The sequence below is a fragment of the Erythrolamprus reginae genome, chromosome 1 (genome assembly GCF_031021105.1).
Source record: "Erythrolamprus reginae isolate rEryReg1 chromosome 1, rEryReg1.hap1, whole genome shotgun sequence".
In the NCBI taxonomy this organism is placed as follows: Eukaryota; Metazoa; Chordata; class Lepidosauria; order Squamata; family Dipsadidae; genus Erythrolamprus; species Erythrolamprus reginae.
Window position 1 is genome coordinate 100,978,848 of NC_091950.1, and position 20,115 is coordinate 100,998,962.

At 37.7% G+C, this 20,115-nt stretch overlaps 1 long non-coding RNA gene across 1 annotated transcript; it reads right to left on the bottom strand.

Annotated features, from left to right (window-relative positions):
- Nucleotides 1-386: 386 nt before the first annotated feature.
- LOC139157778 (uncharacterized) lies at nucleotides 387-15,984 on the bottom strand. The gene is made up of 3 exons (XR_011557565.1): nucleotides 15,924-15,984; nucleotides 4,448-4,554; nucleotides 387-654 (listed from the first exon to the last, which is right to left on the bottom strand). It is a non-coding gene; the product is annotated as an uncharacterized lncRNA (long non-coding RNA).
- Nucleotides 15,985-20,115: the final 4,131 nt, after the last annotated feature.

Consider the following 20,115-nt stretch of genomic DNA (forward strand, 5'->3'; position numbering starts at 1 on the left):
AAATATTGAAGGAGTTTGCATTTATATTTTTGCTTTGACTTGTGTAGCTTTTTAAAAGCAAAATAATCTTAATGGTGACTTTTTTTAAAAGAGCGTTTTCTTGAAGTGAACATGAAAGCAAGAATTGCAGCTTCAGGAAAAAAATTGAGAACTGATATTGATTTTTCAAGAGATTATAATAATATATGTTAAAAATGGAAGAATAAATTAGCATCTGAAAGCCAATTACACTGTCACAGACTGGATTTATATAAAGCTGTACAACAATGTAATAGGATTAAATTATGGTTATGCAATTTCTATTTATGTGCAGAAGGCTAGGCAAACTTTTAAATCTCTCATCACAGTTGCACGTGGAATGAACAGGTTGATCTTCATTTGACCTTGCTTAATCCTCCTCTCATTTCCTTTCTTATTACGACACAACTTCAGGATAACATCTGCGCAGACTTTTATTCAGAAAATCATTTTTTCTCTTAGCATAGAGTTTAATTTTAAATATGATCACTTTTGAAGAAATCCATCAAATACTCAAAATATTTTTCTCTTTCTTTGTCTGTCTGTCTGTCCGTCCGTCCATCCATCCGTCCATCCATCCATCCATCTATCTTGTTGGAACCAGTTCAGTTGGTGCCGGTCCATGGAGGCAGCCATCTTTAAAAAAACAATTGGAAGGAATTTTTTTCACATTTTTTTCTTCTGCACATGTGCAGAAGTCGAGTTTCCAGCATTATACATGCACCACCATCTTGTTTTCATCTTTTTCTAAAAGAAAAAGTGGGATTTTTTTGCCACTGCTCATCACTAAGTGATATGGTCACGTGACATTTCACTTTACAGTTGCATTGCTTAGTGATCATTCCTATCACCATGTTAAGTGAGGCTTACCTATTACCAGTAGCCCCGAAATAAATTCTAAAGCTTATTTTCAAAATAAAAGAAGCTTGGGATAAATAGACAAAGAACCTTGGGAGATCAATGCTGAATTCAAAGCCACCAGGGATGACAGAATGAACCAAATATTGCACCAGAAAACATAAGAAGGACCATCTCTACTTGTTTTGTTGGACTTAACGTTAAAAAGGCATGTAATAAACAGAGTGATAGCATATAGAGTGTGCAGATGAAGTAGAGATAGAAAAGGATAAGATAGGTTTGCAAAGGAACAGAAATAATACAATAAATCCCTTTATGGTACTGACAAAAATTAAGAGGAAGAGGAAATTGGATTCTTAGTCAGTTTGTTTTATTTGCTGTAAACCTTTTAATACTTGAAGATATTTATTGCAAATGTTTTATTGCTGCTTTATGACTTGTTAAGGATATAATCTGCTGTTTTATTTCTTTTGCAATAGAATGGACTATATTCTGTCATGAAATCTTGATAGGCTATAAGTTGGTATATAAATGGTTTAAATCAGAGGTGGGTTTTTTCCAGTTTGTTCTGGATTGCCCAAACCAACCTGCTGGTGATGTGACAATTACATCATGGAACCAGAGAGGGAGAAAGATATATACACTGCTCAAAAAATAAGGGGAACACTTAAACAACACAATAAAACACCAAGTAAATCAAACTTCTGTGAAATCAAACTGTCCATTTAGGAAGCAACACTGATTCACAATCAATTTCACAGTCTGTTGTGCACATTCAACTTTGTATAGAACAAAGTATTCAATGAGAATTTTTCATTCATTCAGATCTAGGATGTATTATTTGAGTGTTCAGCTCGCCGGCTAGCGGAAGACCAAATCTTCTCTGCCCAGGTGCTTTTTCTGTATAGATTCCCTCTTTCTCTCTTTCCCTGATGGCTGAAGATGGGAAAACACCAACCATGGGACCCCACTTGATGCAGAATTTGGGAAGGGAAGAAAAAGACAGCTATAGAAGGATGACCTTGAAGGGAGGGAGTTCCTGCACTAAAATCCGAGGAACAATCCTGGGCTTGCTCCTCGGGAGGGTGGGATAGAGGAGAAGCTTGGAAAGAGTGTGGAGAGGAATTTTTTAATTACTGGTGAACATTCTTGTGATCCGATACATAATTGGAAACAGAGAGAAGGATGGGAAGGAAGGATACGGAAAAACTGTGACTATACTGAATCTTTTGTCTATTTTCCACTTCAAGATAATTCAGATTGATTTTGAATTGAAACGTGGTTTGCAGTTTTCATTTTGTCAATACTTAGTTGGGTGGAGAGTTCCCCAATGTATTACTAATGATTATATTTCAGTTATAATGGATCATGGAGCTATAAATTTCATTAAAAAGAGAGATAAATACAATAAAATTTAACTTTCCCAAAAGAGTTAATGAAAGTGTAAATATAACATTAGATAATTATAATATTGGAGTTGAGAATATTTAAGTAAATGTGTTTCTGCCTTGTCCAAATTTTGGGAAATTTACCAAATTAAAAAGAAGCAGAAGTAACATTACGAAAGATTGCTGGGGCTCTATATAAAACAGAGAAAAGAGGCATTTAATTAAGGAAAAGATAAATCTGCTTCTTTTTGTGACTTGCTCAAAAAGTAATCAATCCAAGAGTTTACAATGCATAGGAATGAAACAGAAAACTGACAAACTATTTTAATAAATCAAAGGTAGCATGATAGAGTTCAGAAATATACAATATTTTATATATTTTCTTCCTCGCCTATGAAAATATTACTTATGACAGCTAGCTACTAAGTGCTGTAGTTGCTGGTACTGGAAGAACTGCTAGAATCTGACTTGAACCAAATTTCATTAAGTAGAGTGTCAAATGATTGTTCCTCATTCGTTGCCAAGCTTTGTAAATCAGAGGACGTAGTGAGTGTACCTGGGATTAATGTGCCTGAACTTCAGCTTGGTCAGGAAGTTGCCTGTGTTTATGACAACGAATGGTGGAATAGCAAAATATCTGACACATCATTTGTAAAACATGATGCCTTGATCAAGTTTATGCATCCATATGGGCCTGCACATCCAATCATTTCATTGGCCTAGCAGAAGAGATTCCTGGTGGATTCCTAAACAGCATATTCTAGCAGTTCTTCCAGTACCAGCAACTACAGCACTTGGACGACAGTATAAATTACCAAAAAACCAGCTAAAATTATCAGTGAAAAATTCTTGTCTCTGTAGCACTGATGTTTTATTACGACTTGGGAAACATTAAGACACTTCCTTTAGGCTTGGGAACCTAGGCAAAGACACCCAAAAGAGGCTTGGGAACCTCGTATAAGATGCCCACCTTCAGGCTTGGGAACCAGTGCCAAGTGCCCCACCTGTGGCTGGACATACCTGGCTCTTGGGCATGACCTCTTGGCGATGAGCCACCATGGACCAACTCATGTTTAAAGAACTAAATGACTTATACAGCCATTAGAAACATCAATGGGCCTGTTTCTTCTATCATGCAACAATACTGACAAACCCCCATTTTTTCGGACCCTTATTTGAAACCTGGCCTCACCCTTCCATTTCCTAACATACATTCCTGTTTTATAATATTTTTAACACAGTCTTATAATATCTTGTGTTCTTTATTTTTTTAAAAAAAATGCTACTTATTGAAAAAAGAATCACTTTTACTGCACTTGTATCAAGGGTGCAGTGCAGAAATCAGAGGCTGCCCGCAAACAGTTGAGGAGTTTTTCAATCCTCATATGAAGAGACACCAAAATGAAAACAATATATTCTTCAAGAAGAGAATCTACTCTTTCTAATGGCGCTGTATTGAAGAGTATTGAAGCTGTCCCACAGGATCAAATAGGGCATCAAAGATAGCCAAAATTTGGCAAAAACCCGTTAAGTACGTGTTTTTTCAACAACGTGAAAGAAAGTGCTGCAAATTGTAAGTCCTCATTGCAGCTGTGTACCTAGTATACCTGCCAAAAATCAACCTGAAAGGCCAAGTAGTTTTGAAACTACAGCAGCCTGAAGATGGCTGTAAATTCATTTTCAATATTTTATTGCAAAGTTTGAGCCTGAACCATGGAAAAGGTACATGGGGTTTTGCCAGTTTATAAAGCCTTACAAGGTGTACAGGTTCTCCAAATATCTCCAACATATTACTGAAACCGCCGCATTTACAGTTTCTAGAAGTTGGCCCAAAATGTCACTTTTGCCGACTCAGCATTTTGCAAACTTTATTTGAGGTCTCTCAGAACTTCCAATTTTTAGTCTTTTGAACTAAAATTTTGCACAGCATAATTTTATGTCATAAAGAAACTATGTGCCAAATTTCATCAAAATCTGAGATGGTCCACTTGACATGGAATGACCCAATACCAACCTAGATTTTAATTAAATGTGATAGTAGCAGACTCAGATATATTCAAGCTCCCACTGGCTGATTTCGTTACTATGCCTATTCATTGGCTGACCTTATTACCATTGGCTCTTTCAGCCATGAATAATCTGACAATTATCACTGAGAGAAAGGGATGTTTAATGTTTCTTACCTCAAGTATGATGTCCCTTTTGTATGCATTGTTGATTAAATTGTGTAGTTGCACAGGCGTTCCTGATAAAAAATGACCTTTGCCTGAATGTACAGTAATTTCATGTCCTGTAGAGGAAATGAAATGAGTTTCTTTCAATTGAGGGAAGGAAATAAGCCCTATAATTTGAGTTTCAATGGTTAGAAATAAATGAGAATTTTAAAGAGGAGTTTATTCTATGGATAAATATTAAACTGATGTCTAAATACTTTCAAGATAATAATATGAACAAAAATCTACTTATGTATGATCAACATTTTTCTCCTCTTTGCTTGAATATCATGCTCATATATTCACTTGTTTGTCAGATTCGGGACAGCTTGTATTATGCAAAGTTGCCAAATACCTTTTGAAGGTGAAAATTCAATATTATTATCTTAATTTATTCCTTTTATAAATCAAATTTGGATCAAGACAAGAAGTGATGTAATAATTGTATTTCACAATTCACTAGGTGGCACGCTTTTCTTTGTTTCTATGGAATAATGAATTAAATTTCTCTTACATTTCTCTGTAATCTGATAAATGAATTATACCATATCTCTTGAGATGCCATAAACTGTAGCCTTCCTGATCTGTTAAATATTAAAGAGCCAAAACATAATATATGGTCCCATAAAAAGCCTTTTTATATATTTTATAAAAAATCTTTCCCTCTTAAAATTAATTAAAATACATGTCTTATTTTTAAGTAGTTTAAAGATATTATAGCTTAACTTGAATTAATTTGTCCATAAAAGATAAGCCTTAAAATAGGATTGGCCAATTAAGACCACCATGCAAGCAATCAGTGGCCACCCAATTCCTGCTATAGCTGCTTTTGCATTGTTTTTTCCAACCATGTGAATGGTATCCATCATTCCAAATCTATAAAAGAGAGAAGCGTCGCTTGTTGCCGGGGTAGAAAGTATAAAAGGAAGATTGCCACCGGTGTTATGCGCTCTCTTCACTAGCTCGCGTCTGAGTGAAAGTGTATCCGCGTCTAGTTAGAACCCTGCAGAAATAAAGATTTGAAGCTAACTACTGTATTCCAGGTTATTTCAAGGTGCACCTGTAACAATATATGAGAAAGATCCTGAAAGTCAGGGGTGAAGAAATGCTCCCAATGAAATAGAATATATATTTTTTTATTTTCCAAGCGTGATTGGACACACAAGGTATTTGTCATGGTGCATATGCTCTCAGTGTACCTAAAATAGTCAAATAAGAATTAAATGAAAGAGTCAAATAAGAGAAAACATAGCCCTCAGGTGCATAATGGACAGAGAAAGGAGCTTAGAAGAAACCCTCTTTTCATTCTCAGGTTTTAAAGAGATGGAGTGGGATTTTAAAAAAACTTTCTGATGTGTGAAATTATGTTAACATAGCTTTAAAATAAAGTAGAATTAACTCATCTGGTCATCTTTTCTGTCTGGTCTACCCAGGAGGCTTATAACACCATCATTTTAGAAAAAACCTCAAAATTCTGTGGTTTTCCTTTAATACACTTAATTGTGCTAATTGTACTAATGTAACAATTCATTTGATTTTCCCATTTCAATAGAAAAAAAGATTTTATACTATTTATTCATGGTTATTTTTGTTGTTGGTTTTTATTTATTTTTTTGCGCATCAGCACCAGTGATATTTATTTGATCAAAGTCCAGCAGTGTTATATATGCTTATATGGACTCCTAGAATTCAGCCTTATTTTTAAGACCTAAAGGAAATGCATACATATTCTATTTAAAAAGAAATGTATTTTTATTAAATATATTATTGACTGTTTATTTGAGCTGCAAAGAACCTTTACATGAGAATAAGTCATATTGAAACTATTATGGTAGTTTATGGTTATGTGAATAGGGTAACACCATTGATCTTTTACTTCTCAGTTCATTTCCTTCAATCCTCAGTTGCCAGTAATAGAATCTGGTGCCAAAGGTGATTTCACAGTAACCAGCAAGGTCAAGGTGATTTGAAAGATCATACAGATGAACCCAATTTTTCTTGTCCTTTACTGAGAAAAAATGCATGCCATATAAAATTCTTGCTGTGAAAGTGTAATCATACATCAAAGGACAAAAAGGCAGTTTAATAATGTTCTATTTATATTTTTGGAGTGAGCCATATACAAAAAACACTTGTTCTTATTTGTGAATCTGCAGAGGCTTTCATCTATTTCTGAATCTTTTTCATTGTTGCTACTAGTATTAATATTGACCAGGTTTGAGAAATATCATTGCCTTCTACCATGAACCAGAAAAATGGGATAGTAAGAGCCTTTTACTTCCTTCAGGCATTCATTTTTAGAACTTGGGATATAATTCTTGATATGTGTCTATTAGGGCCTCTATCAATGAAAATTATCTGGGTACAAAATTCTTCCTCCATTACACCTAAGTTTAGTATAGAAGCAGAAGGGAATTGTGGAAATATCTGCACCTCAAATGCTCTAATACTGTGCTCTAATACTGTCATGGAATGTAAGAATTGCCTTGGAAGATAGGGACAAGAGATGCTACTTAGGGAACAATCAGATAAAATAGGGATGAGACTGCAACTGAGTAACAAACAAAGAAAAAAACTTTAAAATGATCAACCCTAACTTACCTATCAGTAAAGAGACAGTGGGAAATTTGTACATCCAAACTTGCAAGATTTTGTTAATATACCCTTATAATAAAGTTGCAAGATTCAGACCTGCACGATTCTGTTAATATTACCCTTACAATACAGTAGAATTAGCTCATCTTGTCATGTTTCCTCCTCTCTGGGAGGCTGACATCGATCTTGCAAGTCTGCAAGTATAAATCTGTCTCTGTCTCCTTTTATCATCTTTCGAGGTTTCTTTTCTGCTTTTGTTTCCCAGTTGCAGGCTGTTCCTCCTTTTGTCTACTTGTTCCTTAGGCAGCATTTCTTCTTTCCATCTCTCAAGGTCATTTTCACATTCCAGATACTAGAAAAGGGAAGAGAAGTGTTGTGATCCACTCACGCCCTGCATAATTAATAATGGATCCAGAGGACTCAGAAACAGTAGAGGCATAGTATAGGCATCTTGTGTTCCTGACACCCGAGACTGACAGCGAAGAGGATGTGGTGTCAGAGGCTGAAGAGCAACCAGGGCCTTCTGCACCTCCTGAGATGAGTGACTCAGGGGAAGAGGAGGAACCTCTTCTTGATGCTAGGATTTGCAGGGCCTCTAGGAGGCATGAGTGGTTACTCAGGAGGAAGTTTAGTCATGAGTAGCACTGCTGATCACTGGGTCATGCTCTCAAGCTATTTAAGATGGAATCATGCATCACTCCGGTGCGGAGAACAACGTCGTTCGTCTTAGAATCTAGTTTCCGTTCCTGTATTTTTGGTTTGTGTTTTTAAAAACATGAGTGAACAATGTGCAGCAGCAGCTAAAAAAGCCAACACAGTCCTAAGCTGCATCAACAGGGGAATACACTCCAAGACCAGGGAAGTCTTAATACCACTCTACTACGCCCTGGTCCAACCACACCTGGAGTACTGTATTCAGTTCTGGTCACCACACTTCAAAAGAGACATTGAAACTCTGGAGAAGGTGCAAAAAAGAGCAACCAAGATGATTAAGGGACTGGAAACCAAGACTTACGAAGCGAGACTGAGGGAACTGGGCATGGATAGCCTAGAGAAAAGGAGGGCAAGGGCGGACATGATAGCAGTCTACAAGTATATGAGGGGATGTCACAGAGAAGAGGGGATCACTTTATTCTCCAGAGCACCAGAGGGCCGGATGAGGAACAACGGCTGGAAACTGACCAAGGAGAGATTCAACATGGAGATAAGGAGAAACTTTCTGATGGTCAGAGCGATCAACCAATGGAACAACCTACCAGCGGACATTGTGAACTCCAACACTCTGGACATTTTTAAGAGAAGATTGAACTGCCACTTGACTGGTGTTCTATAGGGTTCCTGCTTGGGCAGGGGGTTGAACTTGATGGCCTTCATGGTCCCTTTCAACTCTAACACTAAACAATAAAAGAATATATTCTTGGCTTTCTTGATGAGATCCGGGCTTCCAGCCAAATTCTGTAAGTTGATGATAAGAAAACTTCCTACAGTCTAGTAATTAGTTGTTATTACTAGTTATTCCTGGGATTTTTGCCAGCTGCTAAGACTTTATAATCAGAGTGAAGTTTTTCCTGCTTTTAACTTCTTTGTGAAAAGACTTAACTGCATAAGACCTTTGTACATAAGACCTTTTATTACTTAATCCGGTGGTGTGCATCTGATTCTTGGGAGGCTCTGCGCTGGGACAGAACAGAAAGGGAAGGAGTTCAAGATAATTTTTCCTGTTGGTTTGATCATCAATGAAAGTGTCTCTGTCATTACATATATAATTTTGAAGATTATATGTCAACACAGTTTATATAGTTTTGTGGTCATCTTTCCTATGAAACTTTTACTCATAAAGGCTGTTTACAATCTTTTTAACAATCTGTTATTTCCTTTTTCTTTTTGCCTGGTAGACCACTTCTCACTGCTGAACAAATTACATTGAATGAAGCAGGCTGATAAAGGATTTTGAATACTAAATTACACTTCTTAACATAATTCCCTTCAGTAAAATTGATGTTGTTCTTGTTAGTTCCAAGAAGCATATATTAGAATATTTTCTCTTATTTAATAATTATTGTAGCAGAAGAGGGAACTTGTGGTCCCCTTTTACAAACATATTTAACCAATTGTGTTTTCTTCTTAAAAAGCTGAATGGTTGGTATACTTAAAGTCAGGAAAACAAATAACAATTTCATTGGGTTAGGGTTGCAACTAAATTTGAAGTTAAATGAAGACATTTAGGAATGTGGTTAATCATATTGCCAAATTCTCAATTTATGTATCCTTTTTTAAGTTATTGAAGAAATGATTAGCATTCAGTTGCATAAATCAAACTTGTGTCTCTTTGCCTATGTTAAACACGCCAATCCATATTAAAATAAAACATATCCCCAATAAAACAAAATCACTCCTAAATGGACTATTTTAGATTCGTTATCAACTGTAGCTTCCTCTAATTACATTTCAACTTATGCAACACAGTTAGCATCTCTGTGCAGATTTTCTTATTCTGCTATTTAATTGTCATGTCATATTTGAATAATTAAAGAAATCAACAAAATGGAGCCAATTTTGAATGTCAGATGCATGAAAACTGCTAATGGAAATATGAACACTTCACTCCTTTTTCTGCACAGAAAATGCATGTCACATCATTTCTTTGTATGCAATGTTCTTGTTCAGACTAAGAGTCTAAAGATACGGGGATAACTAAATAGATCTTAGTGTCTCTTCTGAGCTTTTCTTTTACATATTGTGCTGTATTAATGGTACTTACTCTACAGGGAAATAATCAAAGAAAGCTAATGTAATATTGTGGTTCAGGAAAGAAACATGACAGCAGTACATTCCTGCAAATTGAATTTAATGAGCTTCTTAGCACTACATGAGTGAGTCTTTGAAACACAAGCTATTCAATTTAGATCATTTTGATTATAATTAAATCATTTCACATTTATCATGGGGGCAAGTTAAATCTTAATTAATTGGACACTTGCACTGAAAAGCGATACTGTTTCCCTTTTGACTCTCATGTGTTAGCATGTAAGGATTCTCATCTGAACAGCTGCCCGGGTTCTAATTCCCATTTGGACAAGGGCCAAGCAGATTTGTAACATGAGCAGTGTAAGAAAAATCTGCATTCTTGAAGTCTGTGGTCCCTATAGAATGAAACTTTTATTTCCAAGACCTCACATTTCCAGGCTGAAACAAGATACCTAAAGGATTTTTTTGTTCTTTTAGGGTGAGAAAAAAGACTGAGGTTTTTTTTTTTAATCTTTCTGCTTTTCAAAGAGGATACAGAGGGTGAAAAAATTAATCAGTCTACTTCTAGTCTTACCAGGGAGCTTCCTAAATGTCACCTTACTGCAGGGAATCTTCTGGGTCTTTTGTCAGTATTGGGACACGAGAACGAGTGAACAAAATATGCCTCTTTCACGTACAGCCAAGCTTTTCAATTCTTGACATTCAGCTTTATAGTCACAACACTTTGCTGTCTCATTTTCTTTCAGGACAATATTTTTTGTCCTCTGTAGAAGAGAGCTAAAGCTGAAATTCATCAAAGAGTCTTTGGCATCAGTCAGCAGACAGATTGAGTGCTACAATATAGCTAATTTTCATGGTGGGTTCCAAAATGGAAACCTTGTTTATACCCACAAATTACTTTTCCAGTCTTGTTTACTCAGCACATTGTAAAATCTTTTCTTGGTTAATTTCAGTGTATTATCCTCAGCGGTACTAGATAAGGGGCATAGTAGGATGCCATTACTGAAAGATACTGTCTTTGTGGTTATAATGAACAAGAGACCCTTCACATGCTGTTTTCAGCTGTATATACTATGCCATTCTACATGCAGAGATACTTTTATGCCTGCCTCCTAATTAGCAAAATTAAAAATAAGGATTAGAGAAGGAAGGTTGATTAAGAGCTTGTACTAAACTCCTGGCATATAGTACAGCAGCAAATACATGATGTGGTTATGTGTGACAAACCTGTATGGAAAGAAAACATAATCTGAATAAACGAAATATTTTCATTGAATACTTTGTTCTGTACAAAGTTGAATGTGCACAACAGCATGTGAAATTGATTGTCAATCAGTGTTACTTCCTAAGCGGACAGTTTGATTTCACAGAAGTTTGATTTACTTGGAGTTACATTGTGCTGTTTAAGTGTTCCCTTTATTTTTTTGAACAGTGTATATTCATAGTCTAAAAACCACAATTCACAATTCTTAATTTCCTTCTAACATATATAATGTATGGAATAGCTTTGGATCAGAGGTGGTGGTGGTTTCTCTTACTTTCCCTACCAGTTTGGAAGTGGACGCATTGCGTCGGAAGTGCATGCTTTGTTACATCCAGATTCTGACCCTCTGCGCATGTGCAGAAACATTTGTATATGCAAAAAAAGTTCATTGCCAGCCACTTTCAAGCAGCGGGGAACAGGGAACAGGTTTGGGGATGTGGCAAACCACTCATTATTACTGCTTCAGCAAATGGGGCCAAATTTCCACCAATCGCTCACGTGAAACGGTCTGAACTGGTAGTAACCCACAACTGCTTTAAATTTATTTATTTATTTATTTTTTGTTTGTTTGTTTGTTTTCAAGCCTCTTGAAAAAGCATCTTTGGGACAATCATGACCTGGATGACTGAGAATCTCTGTAGACACTTGGTCATATTATTATGTGTGGTAATACAAAGTTAAAATCACAATTTAAAACTGATGGAAGCTTAATAATTTAAGCTCTGATCAAATACCTAAGAATTCTTAAGTTAGCATGTAAGAATATAGAAAATTCCAACCAGTGTTAGTTTATTTGGGTTTTAAAAAAAATTAGGTTATTTAGGTGTGATAAATTTCAATACTTTCAGACATTGAGGAAATCTTTGAAATTTTGGTCCAAGATATTTATGTAAGAGAATATTGCATTGTTTTTCCATAAGCTCTCAACTTTGATATGTGAACTGTGATAGCACAGTATTTAAAATGCAGTACTGCAGGCTACTTCAACTGCCTGCCGGATGCCTGCAGTTCAGCGATTTGATTCTAACCAGCTCAAGGTTGTCTCAGCATTTCATCTTTCTAAGGTCATTAAGAAATTGTTGGAGCCAGTATGCTGATTCTGTAAACCGCTTAGAGAGGGCTGTAAAGCACTGTAAAGTGGTATATAAGTCTAAGTGCTATTGCTATTGCTTTTGATCTGCAAGTAATTGTAATTGTTTTTCCTCAATCCTAACTTTCCCCTGGTATATTAATATCCATGAACTAGACTTTCTTTCTCTCAGTAACAATATAAGGCATGTTATGAACAAGATACCTATTTGAAACTTTGTTCCATAACATTTTAATCTACTCATTTCCCAAAACTTCAATTTGATAGTTTCAGCAGTTTGGGACTTTGCAACCATTACTCACATTAGGTCCTTTACAGTTGTGAAAAGCAAAGAAAAACTGAAGTATGTTTGTAAGCTGAGTTACAGCTTCACTTAGCAACCACTTCATTAAATGACCAAGCTGCCCATCTTAATTCTGGTTACTAAATATAGACTTCCTGTAATGTCTCCACAAGAAGCATATGCATACATTTTTGTCTGTTGGCTAAAACTTGCTTTGTTGTACAAACTTTTCCAAAATCATTTTTTGTCAGAGCATTTATAACACACAGTTCTGAATGCTAGGGAATTTCTTGGCATGTGAGCATTTCCACAACAACTTCACATAAACTTACTGCCTGCCACTCCTGAAAATTTACTTGCTTTTTACTGAGCCAGAATATCTGTATACAGTTATCCCTCGAGTTTCGCGATCTCGATCTTCGCAAAACGCTATACTGTATCGCGATTTTTAAAAAAATATTAATTTATAAAAAACCCACTTCCGGGTTTGGCTTCGGGAGTCAGCTGGGAAGCGGCGCGGCTGTTTTAAAAGGTCGCAGCCGGCCTGGGGGGCTTCCCAGCACCCCCCCCCGAACCACCAACCCGGGTTTGGGGGGGTGCTGGGAAGCCCCCCAGGCCGGCTGCGACCTTTTAAAAAAGCCGCGCCGCTTCCCAGCTGAGTCCTGAAGCCAAACGCCAAAGGCGAACTTCCGCGTTTGGCTTCAGGACTCAGCTGGGAAGCGGCGCGGCTGTTTTAAAAGGTCGCAGCCGGCCTGGGGGGCTTCCCAGCACTCCCCCGAATCACCAACCTGGGTCTTCCCGGCCACCCACGCAAAGGGGAAACCCCGGCTCCTCGCTGATGCCCGCCGCTCGCCCGCCCGCCAGCAAGAGGGGGAAGACCCAGGGAAGGTTCCTTCGGCCGCCCAGCAGCTGATCTGCTCAGTAGCGCAGCAGCAGCGAGGAGCCGAATCGGGGTTTCCCCTTTGCGTGGGCGGTGGGGAACGCAAACTCCACCATCTACGCATGCGCGTCCATAGAAAAAAGGGCGCGCATGCGCAGATGGTATTTTTACTTCCGCAACCCTACATCGTGAAAAATCGATTATCGCGAGGGGTCTTGGAACGGAACCCTCGCGATAATAGAGGGATCACTTTATTTCTGCAGCCTAGAAAGGTTCCTGTAAAGCGAAGGTCTTCAAACTTGGCAACTTTAAGAATTTTGGGAGTTGAAGTTCATAAGTCTTAAAGTTGCCAAGTTTGGGAACCCCTGCAAGGTGTTTGCTCCAGAGCAGGCTTAACTTGCAAAACACATATCTCACTCCTAGAAGCACTCAAAATTTGTATTTGCGATGCCAAGGATCTTTCTGCTTTGGCTCTATCTACTGATTGATACAGGATCACATCAATGTCCCAAAAGTCTCTTTCAGTGTGGCTGAACATGTGCCACAGACATCTCATCCTTTATAGGTAACTCACTAAGTTCTCCAAATGCATACATTTAGGAAGATCTGTTTAACACTACAACATTAAAAAAACATCACTTGTCAAAACCTTCAATTCTTGTTAAAAAAAATACCTCTTTATTGAGTATTGTTCAAAATATGCAGTGAACTTTTCTATTATTGTTTGCAGGTTTTGCTCATGTGCCTCCTGAATAAATTGTAACATGGTTGTAAATCTCAGGTGCCTCTTCCCCAGCAAGATGCCAAAAACAAACACTGGACCTTCTCTTCCGAGTCTGACCCACTAGCAAAAAGATATAATTGAAATGCCTGAAGTCATTTAGGCCAATTGTCTGTAGCATTTCCTGCAGTTAACTGGCTGCCAAAGGCTGGAAATGAGGCCATTTAGAATTCACTCATTTCTGACACCACATGGGTTTTAGTGGCCCAGCTCTACCCCTGGCTGTCCCTTAGGTCCAAGGTCCACAGTTGAGTCACTTCACATGGCAAACGAATTCATTTATTTCCAGGAAGAGAGCTAGCTACACATTGTAACTGGTACCCAGATAACAACAGTAAACATATCCTATCCCTGAAATGCATACAGCCTATACGTACATATGCATATGCATATGCATATACGTATACATATACGTTCTTAAGTAGAAGCAATTTTTTTCCATAGGAATCAATGTAAAAGCACATAATGTGTGCAAACCCATTAGGAAATAATTAAAAGCTCGGAATTTGGGTGGGAGGAGGATGAGGAAGAAGAGGAGGAAGACAGTCGCTTCTGAAGGAAGAAGGTACAGTGAGGGAAATTTTAAAAAATCCAAAACTTTAAAGGTTAAAAAAAAAGAGGGACTCTGAGGCGGTGAGGAGGCGCATGCACATCCCATACACCCGGCATGAGGCTGCCTCCCATATACTGCGCCAGAGAGAGAAACCCAGGGGGAATGGCAGGAAACTGGCCGGGCCTTCGTGCTGCTCTCAAATTTCCTGGGAAATTTTTCCGGGCTCGGGTTCTTAAGTAGAAAATGGTTCTTAAGAAGAGGCAAAAAAATCTTGAACACCCTGTTCTTATCTAGAAAAGTTCTTAAGTAGAGGCATTCTTACGTAGAGGTACCACTGTAGTAGATGCTTGTATGTATCACTTACTACTGTGCAATCTTTTTGAAGCACATGGCTACAGGTATCAGTCCTTCTTCCCTTAGAGATAAACAAATATCAAAATTCCATTGCAGAAGCACTTTTCAAATTTTAAATGCTGAAATGCAAATATGTATTACTGGGGGTGACAACACTAATTTTCAGAACTGCTCAATTTAACAGGAAAACAGCAGCTCCCAGATGAGTTTAAAAAGTATGGAAGGAAAACCACTGCTCCAATCAAATCACAAAATTATAAGGGTCTGATAAATACAGGAGTGAATTCAGATTCACAATGAATGTTAATGATCACCAAAATTAAAAACAAAAATGTTAGGTTAAATAAAAGTATTTTCAAGGTTGCAAGTTGAACGCTCAATTTTCATATATTTTTACTCAAGAGGCAAAAAATCTGAACTAGAATATGTAGAATATAAGGATTAAATTTAAAACAATCCTTATCTAATTTTTTCCTATAGAGAACAGAGTATCTTTGAATAATATTTTCTTTTTGTATTCCATTGTTATCCAGGACATTCCATTTCAATCAAAGGTTGGAGACTTAAGAAACACTCTCATTTATCTTGGCATACCTTTTGATTCCTTTCTTCCAGAATTCTCCCAGCATTTCCCAAAAGAATAAAGACCAATTTTATGTGGGAGGAGAGGAGTTGAAGAATCATTCTTTAAAATCAACCTTCTTTGAAATGGATTGTATGTATGATAGTCATTTATCTGCCATTTGTAGCTTCTTTGGGCAGTGGGGTGGGAGTGGGGATATCATTTCCTGGAATAGGGTACCCGTATATACTCGAATATAAGTCAATATTTTCAGCACAAAAAATGTGCTGAAAAATTCAACCTCGACTTATACTAGAGTAACTGACTTTCACTGACCTGAAAACTGTCCCAAAGCTCCACAGTTCCAATGTGAAAGACAGGGAGGAAAGAAACCTCATGGCTGGCAACACGAGGGTTTTTTTTCTTTCTGCTCTTGCTACCCCTCAGCTGCCTGATTGGCAACAGGCTGAACCAATCACAGCTCCTCCTCTACAGGAAGCACTGGGGGAAGGGGCGGGAGGGTTGAAGAGACTTTTAGAACAAGGAACCATGGCTTTCTCTTCTGATCAAGCCAGCAACAATATTTTACAAGTAAATAAAATGTACACGTAAAATGTAAGTTACCCATTTAAATCTGATTAACAGGATAGGTTATTTTGTAAGAAAATGTTGCTTAAAGTGGGGATAACTCTGTATAATTAAACTTTTTCTTCCAACTATACTTATCCTACCCAAGAGGATTGTTAATACTGACTTGTTTAAAACAGTACAAAGGTTAGGATAATATAATAGTTTGAATTTTGTCGTTAATCATTTGTTCTACATAATTAATATGAATAGATTTACCTTTTTTTAAGAGTATGGTTACTCCTTATGCAAGATAAATATCATGTAGAAGAAAGATTTTACAATTAATGATTGAGTAACCCCCAATTGTTATTCACTGATCTATTGAGATAGTAATAATGATTTTAACTTATGGAATACGTTTTAAATGGAAAATCTGAATATTTATCATATGGAAGTTTGATTTAAGCAATTGTTTTGAAAGAATATATGAAATGCCAATTATTAAGAAAATTATAATGATATTGTAATGAAGATTAAGATAACAGGTTTTAAGATAACATTCCTAAAGATATTTTAAGAAGTTTTTGGAATTTAAAAAAATGAAAAATTTTGGAAGGGGAGGAAGAAAGATGCAAGAAATAAAAAACATTTTGGAAGGAAAAAAGTTACATAATATAATAATAACAACAAGGTTGGAAGGGACCTTGGAGGTTTTCTAGTCTAACCCCTTGCCTGGGCAGTAAACCCTACACTACTTCAGACAAATGGGTATCCAATATCTTCTTAAAAACTTCCAGTGTTGGAGCATTCACAACTTTTGGTGGCAGGCTGTTCCACAGATTCATTGTTCCAACTGTCAGGAATTTTCTCCTTAGTTCTAAGTTGCTTCTCTCCTTGTTTAGTTTCCACCCATTGCTTCTTGTTCTGCCCTCAGGTGCCTTGGAGAATAGGTTGACTCTTTCTTCTTTGTGGCAAACTCTGAGATATTGGAAGAATGCTATCATGTCTCCCCTGGTCCTTTTTTTCGTTAAACAAGATATACCCAGTTCCTACAACTGTTCTTCATATGTTTTTTTTTATTCTCCTACAAAAACAATTTTAAGAAGCTACAATAGAAGAATATTCAATTTTTATAAGTTACCAGTAGCCACTGTATTTTCCACCCTGGACTTATATTCGAGTCAATAAGTTTTCCCAGTTTTTGTGGCAAAAGTAGGTGCCTCGACTTATAATCGGGTCAACTTATACTCGAGTATATACGGTAATTACAACCTCATTATGGGGCAGTGTTACTAGTAGTCTTAAGAACACTCCCTGTGCACTTCTTTAAGTCGCTATCCCTGAATCCAGAGGTGCTATGTAACTATTGTCTGTTTTCAGTAATGGGCAGCCAAAATTTTTACTGCCACACTTTGGGTGTGGCTTATTTTGTGGGTGTGGCTTAATGGTCATGTGACTGGGTAGAAGTGGCTTGCTGGCCATGTGACCAGATGGGAGTGGCTTGAATGATCATCATTGTTCAAGTGAACTGTTAAGTCCTTGACTTACAACCTTACCAGTGTCGCTCGCTGGGGTGACAATTTGCTTCACGTTTCCTGCGCTGTCCTTCTTGGGTTGTCCCCTGCCTCAGGTTGGGTAACTAGGCAAACAGGTTTTGCCAGAAGCATAAATGCTGACAGTGCCACTTCCACCCACGCCTTCTGCTTGCACCTCAGGCAGAAGGTGACCGTGTAAGGCTGGAGGGGAGCCAGGCAGGAGAGAGGGAAGCTTGTCTGAGGCCAGGAAGGAGGAAAGAGGAAAGAGGAAAAAAGCAAGGAGTGCAGATGCAGCAGCAGCAAGGAAAAAAGGAGAGCCGAGCCAAGACCAGTAATCCAGGAAGTGACAGATGGCAATCAGTTGGAGCTGCGCATATATATTCATTTCTGCCGGTGGAACTGCATTCCACCCCATCCTGCCTGCTGCCCACCCCTGCCTGGTTTCCAAACTTCCTTTAATATGAAGGTTATACAGATATCAGTAGTAGTGAGGAAACAATTACTGAATATCCTAAATGAAATGGATTATATATTGTCAGTATGGGTGCATACAATGGAGAAAGCTTTGGCATGATAGTTGATCTAATCTTTTCAGAGTGCACCTGTGGTGTACTGTGTGCTGTGGCTTCCAATACCATCAGACGTGGTCACCTTGTAGACCTACTTTGGAAAATATGGATTAGAGCTCTATTTTATGCTGGTTCCCCTCTTTTCTTACCGGTTAGTTAAGAAGAGATTTAGTTAGGAAGAGATTATCTTACTGGCTGGGTGTCACAAAATCAATCCTTTTTAACAGATTAACAGATTTGGTCATCTAGTCCAACTCCTTGCTCAAACAGAACACCCCACACCAGTGATGGCGAACCTATGGCACGAGTGCCACAGGTGGTACACAGAGCTATATCTGCTGGCACACAAGCTGTTGTCCTAGCTAAGCTCCAACATGCATGTGTGTGCTAGCCAGCTGATTTTTGGCTTGCACAAAGGCTCTGAGAGCCTCCGAGGGGATGGGGGAGGGTGTTTTTGGAGCCTGGAGAGGGTGAAACACGAGCCTACTGGCCACCAGAAGTTGGGAAACAGGTCATTTCCAGTCTCCAGAGGACATCCAGGAGGATTTTCCAACTGCCAATTATGGGTGTGGGCACTCGCACATGGACAATATATTTATTTATTAAATTTCTGTGCCACTCTTCTCGAGGTGACTCAGGGCAGCATATAACATTGAATACAGCAATATGTAAGAAATCTAAATAATTATAAAATATTATGGAGATTTACTAAAGAATTTTAAAAGACCCAATGTACGTTCACACACATTCACCCACTCCAATCATATCTAGTATCAGTCGGAGACAGTCCCATCACTCACGGCCCCTATGTCTGCTGGCAGAAGTAGTTTTTCAAAGATTTATGAAAGGCAATATTTACAATATGGCGTGCAAAGCTTTATGAAAGACAATATTTACAATATTGCATGCATGCGCTCTTTCAGCATCTGAGGAAAAAAGGTTGGCTATTACTGCCCTACACCATGTCTGACAAATGGCAGTCCAATCTCTTCTTTAAAGTCTCAAGTGATGAAACTCCCACAACTTCCAAAGGTAAGCTGTTCCATTGGTTAATTGTTCTCACTGTTAGAAAGTCCCTCCTTATTTCTAGGTTGAATCTCATCTTGATCAGTTTCCATCCATTATTCTTTGTCTGTCCTTCAGGTGATTTAGAGAATAGCTTGACCTTCTCCTCTCTGTGAAAGCCTTTCAAATATTGGAACATTGCTATCATGCCTCCCTTAGTCCTTCTCTTTACAAGATTATCCTTGCCCAGTTTCTGCAACCAAATTTCATATGTTTTGGTCACCAGACCCGTGGTGACAAAAATCAGATGCAATACTGCAGGTGCAGATGCAGTCTAACTAAGGCTTTATAGATTGGTATTAGTACGTCACTTGATTTAGATCTAACTTGATTTAATCCTCTGTTAATGCAATTTTGGATTGCATTGGCTTTTTGGCTGCTGCTGCAGACTGCTGGTTCATGTTTAGCTGGCTGTCCACTAGGATTAAAGGATCCCCTTTCACTTTCTTCACTATTGTTTAATTTAATTATATAATTATATAGTTTAATATCTATATGAAAGCAATGGGTGAGATCATATATCCTTCTGTGGTTCGGTATAACAAGTATCTGTGTCAGGTATGAAAAATTAGGACCACACATTAATGTCCTATTGAGATGATTACTCATACCTAGATTCTTGACCAAGAATCTAATCAACTAACAATCTGCACTAAATTTACACTAAAAAAGAATCAAAGGAATACAAGAGAGGTTAGACTTAGACCATTGATGGGAACACAATGACTCTAGACCAATTCCTCTCTTGACACTGCCCTTTGGCTTTGCCTGATTTTCTCCTATAGTATC